Raw genomic sequence first — 11,049 nt, 5'->3', positions numbered from 1 at the left:
GCAGAAAATTAGTGGGAGGAGGAGAAGAGATATATATTTGAGAATGTTGTTGAGCCTAGTGGGCCATATTAGCTACGAGGCAATTATAAGATAAGGCCCGTCTCAAACGTTTTTAATTATGGAATGTCTCAGATGTTTGTATATTGGTGGAGTTAAAAAAAGACATGTGTTAGATGCTTGGATATTCATGGCGGTAAAAAAGAGGCATGATTCGGATGTCTGCTGAAATAACCGGCCTCGGGTAGGACCTATCTGAGACGGGTTTTCCTAGCATGGACCTATCCGAGACATATAGCTCCTTTTGTAGGAGTGTTGAAATGATAATTATTTGTTTTTAAAAACTAAAATTATGAATAAAAAGTAGCTTTATTACACTCAAACAAGACAATGATCTTAGTGAACTGCAGAATTGAGAGACACAAAAATAGTAGTGACCTTAAATGTCTTATATTTGTTTAGTATAGTTACCTAAAATGTAACCCTAAATAATGTTACCTAAAACGTCTTATAATTTGTTTACAAAGTGAGTACTAAATATTGGATCCTTATATATGCAACGCATGTAACAAATCGATGTGGGGGACACACTAAGGGTATCAAGATATTTTTCATATCATGACTTGGTGAACCTTTCTAATTGGTTAGACATATCAATTAAACAGGAAAATGTGTGTGGGGGGGGGAGGGGATAATCAAGATAAAAAATTTCATATGTATTTTTCATTTATAAATGTTTCTTATCATACAAAAATGAGTGTGGATTAACTAAAAAAAGGGTCATCTTCCTCTATTGGGCCGAGATTGTATATTTCTACAAAAGAAACCATCATTGAGTGTAAATACGTGTGGCGGTTGAACGATGCAAGTCGGGTTGGCTGGTAAGATGAAGATGAAGGTGGTTGGCAATAGAACGTGATGGATCCGGCGTCACCGTGCTAAGATCTAAGAGGCGACGGTCACAAACGACGAGGTGGGGTGGCCGATGATAGGAGGAGAAAGAGAGGGCAACGAAGTAGGATTGGCAAGGATGGGTGAAGGCGGCACTCGGTAACGGGATGTTGGGTGGATCGAGTCTGAGGTAGATCATGAGTGAGAGAAGCGAGGGGGGGGGGGTAGAAAATTAGTGGGAGGAGGAGAAGAGATATATATTTGAGAATGTTGTTGAGCCTAGTGGGCCATATTAGCTACGAGGCAATTATAAGATAAGGCCCGTCTCAAACGTTTTTAATTATGGAATGTCTCAGATGTTTGTATATTGGTGGAGTTAAAAAAAAGACATGTGTCAGATGCTTGGATATTCGTGGCGGTAAAAAAGAGGCATGATTCGGATGTCTGCTGAAATAACTGTTGGAAGTATGCCCTAGAGGCAATAATAAATTAGTTATTATTATATTTCCTTGTTCATGATAATCGTTTATTATCCATGATATAATTGTATTGATAGGAAACTCAGATACATGTGTGGGTACATAGACAACACCATGTCCCTAGTAAGACTCTAGTTGACTAGCTCGTTAATCAATAGATGGTTACGGTTTCCTGACCATGGACATTGGATGTCATTGATAACGGGATCACATCATTAGGAGAATGATGTGATGGACAAGACCCAATCCTAAGCCTAGCACAGATCGTGTAGTTCGTATGCTAAAGCTTTTCTAAATGTCAAGTATCATTTCCTTAGACCATGAGATTGTGCAACTCCCGGATACCGTAGGAATGCTTTGGGTGTACCAAACGTCACAATGTAACTGGGTGGCTATAAAGGTGCATTACAGGTATCTCCGAAAGTGTCTGTTGGGTTGGCACGAATCGAGACTGGGATTTGTCACTCCGTGTGATGGAGAGGTATCTCTAGGCCGACTCGGTAGGACATCATCATAATGTGCACAATGTGACCAAGGGGTTGATCACGGGATGATGTGTTACGGAATGAGTAAAGAGACTTGCCGGTAATGAGATTGAACAAGGTATCGGATACCGACGATCGAATCTCGGGCAAGTACAATACCGCTAGACAAAGGGAATTGTATACGGGATCGATTGAGTCCTTGACATCGTGGTTCATCCGATGAGATCATCGTGGAACATGTGGGAGCCAACATGGGTATCCAGATCCCGCTCTTGGTTATTGACCGGAGAACGTCTCGGTCATGTCTGCCTGTCTCCCGAACCCGTAGGGTCTACACACTTAAGGTTCGGTGACGCTAGGGTTGTATGAATATGAGTATGCAGCAAACCGAATGTTGTTCGGAGTCCCGGATGAGATCCCAGACGTCACGAGGAGTTCCGGAATGGTCCGGAGGTAAAGATTTATATATAGGAAGTCTTATTTTGGTCGCCGAAAAAGTTTCGCACTTTATCGGTATTGTACCGGGAGTGCCGAAAGGGGTCCGGGGGTCCACCGGGGGGGTCCACCTGCCCCGGGGGGCCACATGGGCTGGTGGGGGTGTGCCTTGGCCTATATGGGCCAAGGGCACCAGCCCCAAGAGGCCCATGCGCCAAGGAGACTTGGGGAGGGGAGAGTCCTAAGAGGGGAAGGCACCTCCGAGGTGCCTTGGGGAGGATGGACTCCTTCCCCCTCTTGGCCGCATCCCTTCCTTGGAGGAAGGGGCAAGGCTGCGCCCTCCCCCCCTCTCTTGCACCTATATAAAGGGAGGGGAGGGAGGGGTGGCCGCACCCTGAAGCCCTTGGCGCCTCCCCTTCCTGCTACACCTCCTCCTCCTCCCGTAGTCGCTTAGCGAAGCCCTGCCGGAGTTCTGCTGCATCCACCACCACGCCGTCGTGCTGCTGGATCATCATAAACCTCTCCTTCCCCCTTGCTGGATCAAGAAGGAGGAGACGTCATCTGCTCCGTACGTGTGTTGAACGCGGAGGTGCTGTCCGTTCGGCACTAGGTCATCGGTGATCTGAATCACGGCGAGTACGACTCCATCATCCCCGTTCTATTGAACGCTTCCGCACGCGATCTACAAGTGGTATGTAGATGCAATCACTCTCCCATGACTCGTTGCTAGATGAACTCATAGATGGATCTTGGTGAAACCGTAGGAAAATTTTTAATTTTCTGCAACGTTCCACAACAGTGGCATCATGAGCTAGGTCTATGCGTAGTTCTCTATTGCACGAGTAGAACACAATTTGTTGTGGGCGTAGATGTTGTCAACTTTCTTGCCGCTACTAGTCTTATCTTGCTTCAGCGGTATTGTGGGATGAAGCGGCCCGGACCGACCTTACACGTACGCTTACGTGAGACTGGTTCCACCGACCAACATACACTAGTTGCATAAGGTGGCTAGCGGGTGTCTGTCTCTCCCACTTTAGTTGGAGCGGATTCGATGAAAAGGGTCCTTATGAAGGGTAAATAGAAGTTGACAAATCACGTTGTGGCTTTCACGTAGGTAAGAAAACGTTCTTGCTAGAACCCTATTGCAGTCACGTAAAACTTGCAACAACAATTAGAGGACGTCTAACTTGTTTTTGCAGCAAGTGTTTTGTGATATGATATGGCCAAAGTTGTGATGAATGATGAATGATATATGTGATGTATGAGATCATGTTCTTGTAATAGGAATCACGACTTGCATGTCGATGAGTATGACAACCGGCAGGAGCCATAGGAGTTGTCTTTATTTTTGTATGACCTGCGTGTCATTGAAGAACGCCATGTAAATTACTTTACTTTACTTCTAAACGCGTTAGCCATAGAAGTAGAAGTAGTCGTTGGCGTGACAACTTCATAAAGACACGATGATGGAGATCATGATGATGGAGATCATGGTGTCATGCCGGTGACAAGATGATCATGGAGCCCCGAAGATGGAGATCAAAGGAGCTATATGATATTGGCCATATCATGTCACTACTATATAATTGCATGTGATGTTTATTATGTTTATGCATCTTGTTTACTTAGAACGACGGTAGTAAATAAGATGATCCCTCATAACAATTTCAAGAAAGTGTTCTCCCTAACTGTGCACCGTTGCTAAAGTTCGTCGTTTCGAAGCACCACGTGATGATCGGGTGTGATAGATTCTTACGTTCACATACAACGGGTGTAAGCCATATTTACACACGCAGAACACTTAGGTTAACTTGACGAGCCTAGCATGTACAGACATGGCCTCGGAACACAAGAGACCGAAAGGTCGAGCATGAGTCATATAGTAGATACGATCAACATGAAGATGTTCACCGATGATGACTAGTCCGTCTCACGTGATGATCGGACACGGCCTAGTTGACTCGGATCATGTAATCACTTAGATGACTAGAGGGATGTCTATCTAAGTGGGAGTTCATGAGATGAACTTAATTATCCTGAACATAGTCAAAAGATCTTTGCAAATTATGTCGTAAGCTCGCGCTTTAGTTCTACTGTTTAGATATGTTCCTAGAGAAAATATAGTTGAAAGTTGACAGTAGCAATTATGCGGTCAGTAGAAAGCTTATGTCCTTAATGCACCACTCGGTGTGCTGAACCCCAAACATCGTTTGTGGATGTTACGAACATCGGACATACACGTTTTGATAACTACGTGATAGTTCAGTTAAACGGTTTAGAGTTGAGGCACCAAAGACGTTTTTCGAAATGTCGCGGAACATATGAGATGTTTCGAGGGCTGAAATTGGGATTTCAGGCTCGTGCCCACGTGGAGAGGTATAAGACCTTCAACGATTTTCTTAGCCTCCAAACTAAGGGAGAAAAGCTCAATCGTTGAGCTTGTGCTCAGATTGTCTGAGTGCAACAATCACTTGAATCGAGTGGGAGTTGATCTTCTAGATGAGATAGTGATGTTTCTCCAAAGTCATTGCCACCAAGCTGCTAGAGCTTCGTGATGAACTATGACATGTCAGGGATAGATATGATGATCCTTGAGGTATTCATGATGTTTGACACCGCGAAAGTAGAAATCAAGAAGGAGCATCAATTGTTGATGGTTGGTGAAACCACTAGTTTCAAGAAGGGCAAGGGCAAGAAGGGACACTTCATGAAACGGCAAATCAGTTGCTGCTCCGGTGAAGAAACCCAAGGTTGAACCCAAACCCGAGACTAAGTGCTTCTGTAATAAGGGGAACAGCCACTGGAGCAGAATTACCCTAGATACTTGGTAGATAAGAAGGCTGTCAAGGTCGATAGAAGTATTTTGGATATACATTATGTTAATGTGTACTTTACTAGTACTCCTAGTAGCACCAGGGTATTCGATACCGGTTTGGTTGCTAAGTGTTAGTAACTCGAAATAAAAGCTACGGAATAAACGGAGACTAGCTAAAGGTGAGCTGACAATACGTGTTGGAAGTGTTTCCAAGGTTGATATGATCAAGCATCGCACGCTCCCTCTACCATCGAGATTGGTGTTAAACCTAAATAATTGCTATTTGGTGTTTGCGTTGAGCGTAGACATGATTGGATTATGTCTGTCGCAATACGGTTATTCATTTAAGGAGAATAATGGTTACTCTGTTAATTTGAATAATACCTTCAATGGTCTAGCACCTAAAAGGAATGGTTTATTGAATCTCGATCGTAGTGATACACATTTTCATGCCAAAAAGATATAAGATAGTAATGATAGTACCACGTACTTGTGGCACTGCCATGTAAGTCATATTGGTATAAAACGCATGAAGAAGCTCCATGTTGATGGATCTTTGGACTCACTCATTTTTGAAAAGTTTGAGACATGCAAACCATGTCTATTGGTGTATACGCATGAAGAAACTCCATGCAGATGGATCGTTTGGACTCACTTGATTTTGAATCACTTGAGATATGCAAATCATACCACATGGGCAAGATGACTGAAAAGCCTCGGTTTCAGTAAGATGGAACAAGGTAGCAACCTGTTGGAAGTAACACATTTTGATGTGTGCAGTCCAATGAGTGCTGAGGCATGCAGTGAATATCGTTATGTTCTGACTTCACAGATGATTCGAGTAGATGTTGAGTATATTTACTTGATGAAACACAAAGTCTGAATTATTGAATGGTTCAAGTAATTTCAGAGTGAAGTTAAAGATCATTGTGACAAGAGGATAAAATGTCTATGATATGATCATAGAGATGAGTATCTGAGTTACGAGCTTTGGCACGCAATTAAGACACTGTGGAAATTGTTTCACAATTAATACCGCCTGGAACACCATAGTGTGATGGTGTGTCCGAACATCATAGTTGCACCCTATTGGATATGGTGCATACCATGATGTCTCTTATCGAATTACCACTATCATTCATGGGTTAGGCATTAGAGACAACCGCACTCACTTTAATAGGGCACCACGTAATTCCGTTGAGACGGCACTGTTTGAACTATGGTTTGGAGAAACCTAAGTTGTCGTTTCTTAAAAGTTTGGGGCTGCGACGCTTATGTGAAAAAGTTTCATCGTGATAAGCTCGAACCCAAAACGGATAAATACATCTTCATAGGATACCCAAAACGGTTGGGTATACCTCCTAATTCAGATCCGAAAGCAATAGGGATTGTTTCTAGAAACGGGTCCTTTCTCGAGGAAAAGTTTCTCTCGAAAGAATCGAGTGGGAGGATGGTGGAGACTTGATGAGGTTATTGAACCATCACTTCAACTAGTGTGTAGCAGGGCACATGAAGTTGTTCCTGTGGCACCTACACCAATTGAAGTAGAAGCTTATGATAGTGATCATGAAACTTCGGATCAAGTCACTACCGAACCTCGTAGGACGACAAGGATGCGTACTGCTTTGGAGTGGTACGGTGATCCTGTCTTGAATGTCATGTTGCTAGACAACAATGAACCTACGAGCTATGGAGAAGCAATGGTGGGCCCATATTCCAACAAATGGTTAGAAGCCATGAAACCCGAGATAGGATCCATGTATCAGAACAAAGCATGGACTTTGGTGGACTTGCCCATTGATCGGCAAGCCATTGAGATAAATGGATCTTTAAGAAGAAGACGGACATGGATGGTAATGTCACCGTCTATGATGCTCGACTTGTGGCAAAGAGTTTTTCACAAGTTCAAGGAGTTGACTACGATGAGATTTTCTCATCCGTAGCGATGCTTAAGTCCGTCGGAATCATGTTAGCATTAGCTGCATTTATGAAATCAGGCAGATGGATGTCAAGACGAGTTTCCTTACCAGTTTTGTAAAGGAAGGTTGTATGTGATACAATCAGAAAGTTTTTGTCGATCCTAAGGATGCTAAAAGTTATGCTGGCTCCAGCGATCCTTCTAAGGACTGGAGTAAGCATCTCGGAGTTGGAATGTGCGCTTTGATGAGATGATCAAAGATTTTGGGTTTATACAAAGTTTATGAGAAACTTGTATTTCCAAAGAAGTGAGTGGGAGCACTATAAAATTTCTGATGAGTATATGTTGTCGATCAGAAATGATGTAGAATTTCTGGAAAGCATACAGGGTTATTTGAAAGGTGTTTTTCAATGGAAAACCTGGATTAAGCTACTTGAACATTGAGCATCAAGATCTATGAGGATAGATCAAAAACGCTAAATGGTATTTTCAAATGAGCTCATACCTTGACATAATCTTGAAGGTGTTCAAGATGGATCAGTCAAAGAAGGAGTTATTGCCTGAGTTGTAAGGTATGAAGTTAATAGTTAAAGCTCGACCACGGCAGAAAAGAGAGAAAGGACGAAGGTCATCCCCTATGCTTCAGACATAGGCTCTATAGTATGCTATGCTGTGTACCGCGCCGGAAGTGTGCCTTGCCATGAGTCAGTCAAGGGGTACAAGAATGATCCAGGAATGGATCATTGGACAGCGGTCAAAATTGTCCTTGGAGTAAATAAGGACATGTTTCTCGATTATGGAAGTGATAAAGAGTTCGGCGTAAAGGGTTACGTCGATGCAAGCTTTAACACCTATCCGAATGACTCTGAATAGCAAACCGGATACGTATATTGGAGCAACCATTTGGAATAGTTTCAAAAGGAGCATGGAAGCAGCATTTATAATATGACCTAGAAATTTGCAAAGCACACACGGATCTGAAAGGTTCAGATCCGTTGACTAAAACCTCTCTCACAAGCAAAACATGATCAAACCCAGAACTCATTGAGTCTTAATCACATGATGATGTGAACTAGTTTAATGACACTGGTAAACTCTTTGGATGTTGGTCACATGGCGATGTGACCAGTGAGTGTTAATCACATGGCGATGTGAACTAGATTATTGACTCTAGTGCAAGTGGGAGACTGTTGGAAATATGCCCTAGAGGAAATAATAAATTAGTTATTATTATATTTCCTTGTTCATGATAATCATTTATTATCCATGCTATAATTGTATTGATAGGAAACTCAGATACATGTGTGAGTACATAGACAACACCATGTCCCTAGTAAGCCTCTAGTTGACTAGCTCGTTAATCAATAGATGGTTACGGTTTCCTGACCATGGACATTATATTTCCTTGTTAATCAATAGATGGTTACGGTTTCCTGACCATGGTTACGGTTTCCTGACCATGTCCCTAGTAAGCCTCTAGTTGACTAGCTCGTTAATCAATAAATTAGTTATTATTATATTTCCTTGTTCATGATAATCATTTATTATCCATGCTATAATTGTATTGATAGGAAACTCAGATACATGTGTGAGTACATAGACAACACCATGTCCCTAGTAAGCCTCTAGTTGACTAGCTCGTTAATCAATAGATGGTTACGGTTTCCTGACCATGGACATTGGATGTCATTGATAACGGGATCACATCATTAGGAGAATGATGTGATGGACAAGACCCAATCCTAAGCCTAGCACAGATCGTGTAGTTCGTATGCTAAAGCTTTTCTAAATGTCAAGTATCATTTCCTTAGACCATGAGATTGTGCAACTCCCGGATACCGTAGGAATGCTTTGGGTGTACCAAACGTCACAACGTAACTGGGTGGCTATAAAGGTGCATTACAGGTATCTCCGAAAGTGTCTGTTGGGTTGGCACGAATCGAGACTGGGATTTGTCACTCCGTGTGACGGAGAGGTATCTCTGGGCCCACTCGGTAGGACATCATCATAATGTGCACAATGTGACCAAGGGGTTGATCACGGGATGATGTGTTACGGAACGAGTAAAGAGACTTGCCGGTAACGAGATTGAACAAGGTATCGGATACCGACGATCGAATCTCAGGCAAGTACAATACCGCTAGACAAAGGGAATTGTATACGGGATCGATTGAGTCCTTGACATCGTGGTTCATCCGATGAGATCATCGTGGAACATTTGGGAGCCAACATGGGTATCCAGATCCCATTGTTGGTTATTGACCGGAGAACGTCTCGGTCATGTCTGCCTGTCTCCCGAACCCGTAGGGTCTACACACTTAAGGTTCGGTGACGCTAGGGTTGTATGAATATGAGTATGCAGCAAACCGAATGTTGTTCGGAGTCCTGGATGAGATCCCGGACGTCAGAGGAGTTCCGGAATGGTCCGGAGGTAAAGATTTATATATAGGAAGTCTTAGTTTGGTCGCCGGAAAAGTTTCGCACTTTATCGGTATTGTACCGGGAGTGCCGAAAGGGGTCCGGGGGTCCACCGAGGGGGTCCACCTGCCCCAGGGGCCACATGGGCTGGTGGGGGTGCGCCTTGGCCTATATGGGCCAAGGGCACCAGCCCCAAGAGGCCCATGCGCCAAGGAGACTTGGGGAGGGGAGAGTCCTAAGAGGGGAAGGCACCTCCGAGGTGCCTTGGGGAGGATGGACTCCTTCCCCCTCTTGGCCGCACCCCTTCCTTGGAGGAAGGGGCAAGGCTGCGCCCTCCCCCCCCTCTCTTGCACCTATATAAAGGGAGGGGAGGGAGGGGTGGCCGCACCCTGAAGCCCTTGGCGCCTCCCCTTCCTGCTACACCTCCTCCTCCTCCCGTAGTCGCTTAGCGAAGCCCTGCCGGAGTTCTGCTGCATCCACCACCACGCCGTCGTGCTGCTGGATCATCATCAACCTCTCCTTCCCCCTTGATGGATCAAGAAGGAGGAGACGTCATCTGCTCCGTACGTGTGTTGAACGCGGAGGTGCTGTCCGTTCGGCACTAGGTCATCGGTGATCTGAATCACGGCGAGTACGACTCCATCATCCCCGTTCTATTGAACGCTTCCGCACGCGATCTACATGTGGTATGTAGATGCAATCACTCTCCCATGACTCGTTGCTAGATGAACTCATAGATGGATCTTGGTGAAACCGTAGGAAAAATTTTAATTTTCTGCAACGTTCCACAACAATAACCCGCCTCGGGTAGGACCTATCTGAGACGGGTTTTCCTAGCATGGACCTATCCGAGACATATAGCTCCTTTTGTAGGAGTGTTGTAATGATAATTATTTGTTTTTAAAAACTAAAATTACGAATAAAAAGTAGGTTTATTACACTCAAACAAGACAATGATCTTAGTGAACCGCAGAATTGAGAGACACAAAAATAGTAGTGACCTTAAATGTCTTATATTTGTTTAGTATAGTTACCTAAAATGTAACCCTAAAAAAATGTTACCTAAAACGTCTTATAATTTGTTTACAAAGTGAGTACTAAATATTGGATCCTTATATATGCAAGGCATGTAACAAATCGATGTGGGGGACACACTAAGGGTATCAAGATATTTTTCATATCATGACTTGGTGAACCTTTCTAATTTGTTAGACATATCAATTAAACAGGAAAATGTGTGTGTGTGTGGGGGGGGGAGGGGATAATCAAGATAAAAAATTTCATATATATTTTTCATTTATAAATGTTTCTTATCATAAAAAAATGAGTGTGGATTAACTGAAAAAGGGTCATCTTCCTCTATTGGGTCGAGATTGTATATTTCAACACAAGAAACCATCATTGAGTGTAAATACGTGTGGTGGTTGAACGATGCAAGTCGGGTTGGCTGGTAAGATGAAGATGAAGGTGGTTGGCAATAGAACGTGATGGATCCGGCGTCACCATGCTAAGATCTGAGAGGCGACGGTCACACACGACGAGGTGGGGTGGCCGATAATAGGAGGAGAAAGAGAGGGCAACGAAGTAGGATTGGCAAGGATGGGTGAAGGC

Source organism: Triticum aestivum, chromosome 5B (genome assembly GCF_018294505.1).
Source record: "Triticum aestivum cultivar Chinese Spring chromosome 5B, IWGSC CS RefSeq v2.1, whole genome shotgun sequence".
Classification (NCBI taxonomy): domain Eukaryota; kingdom Viridiplantae; phylum Streptophyta; class Magnoliopsida; order Poales; family Poaceae; genus Triticum; species Triticum aestivum.
This window is presented reverse-complemented; position numbering follows the sequence as displayed.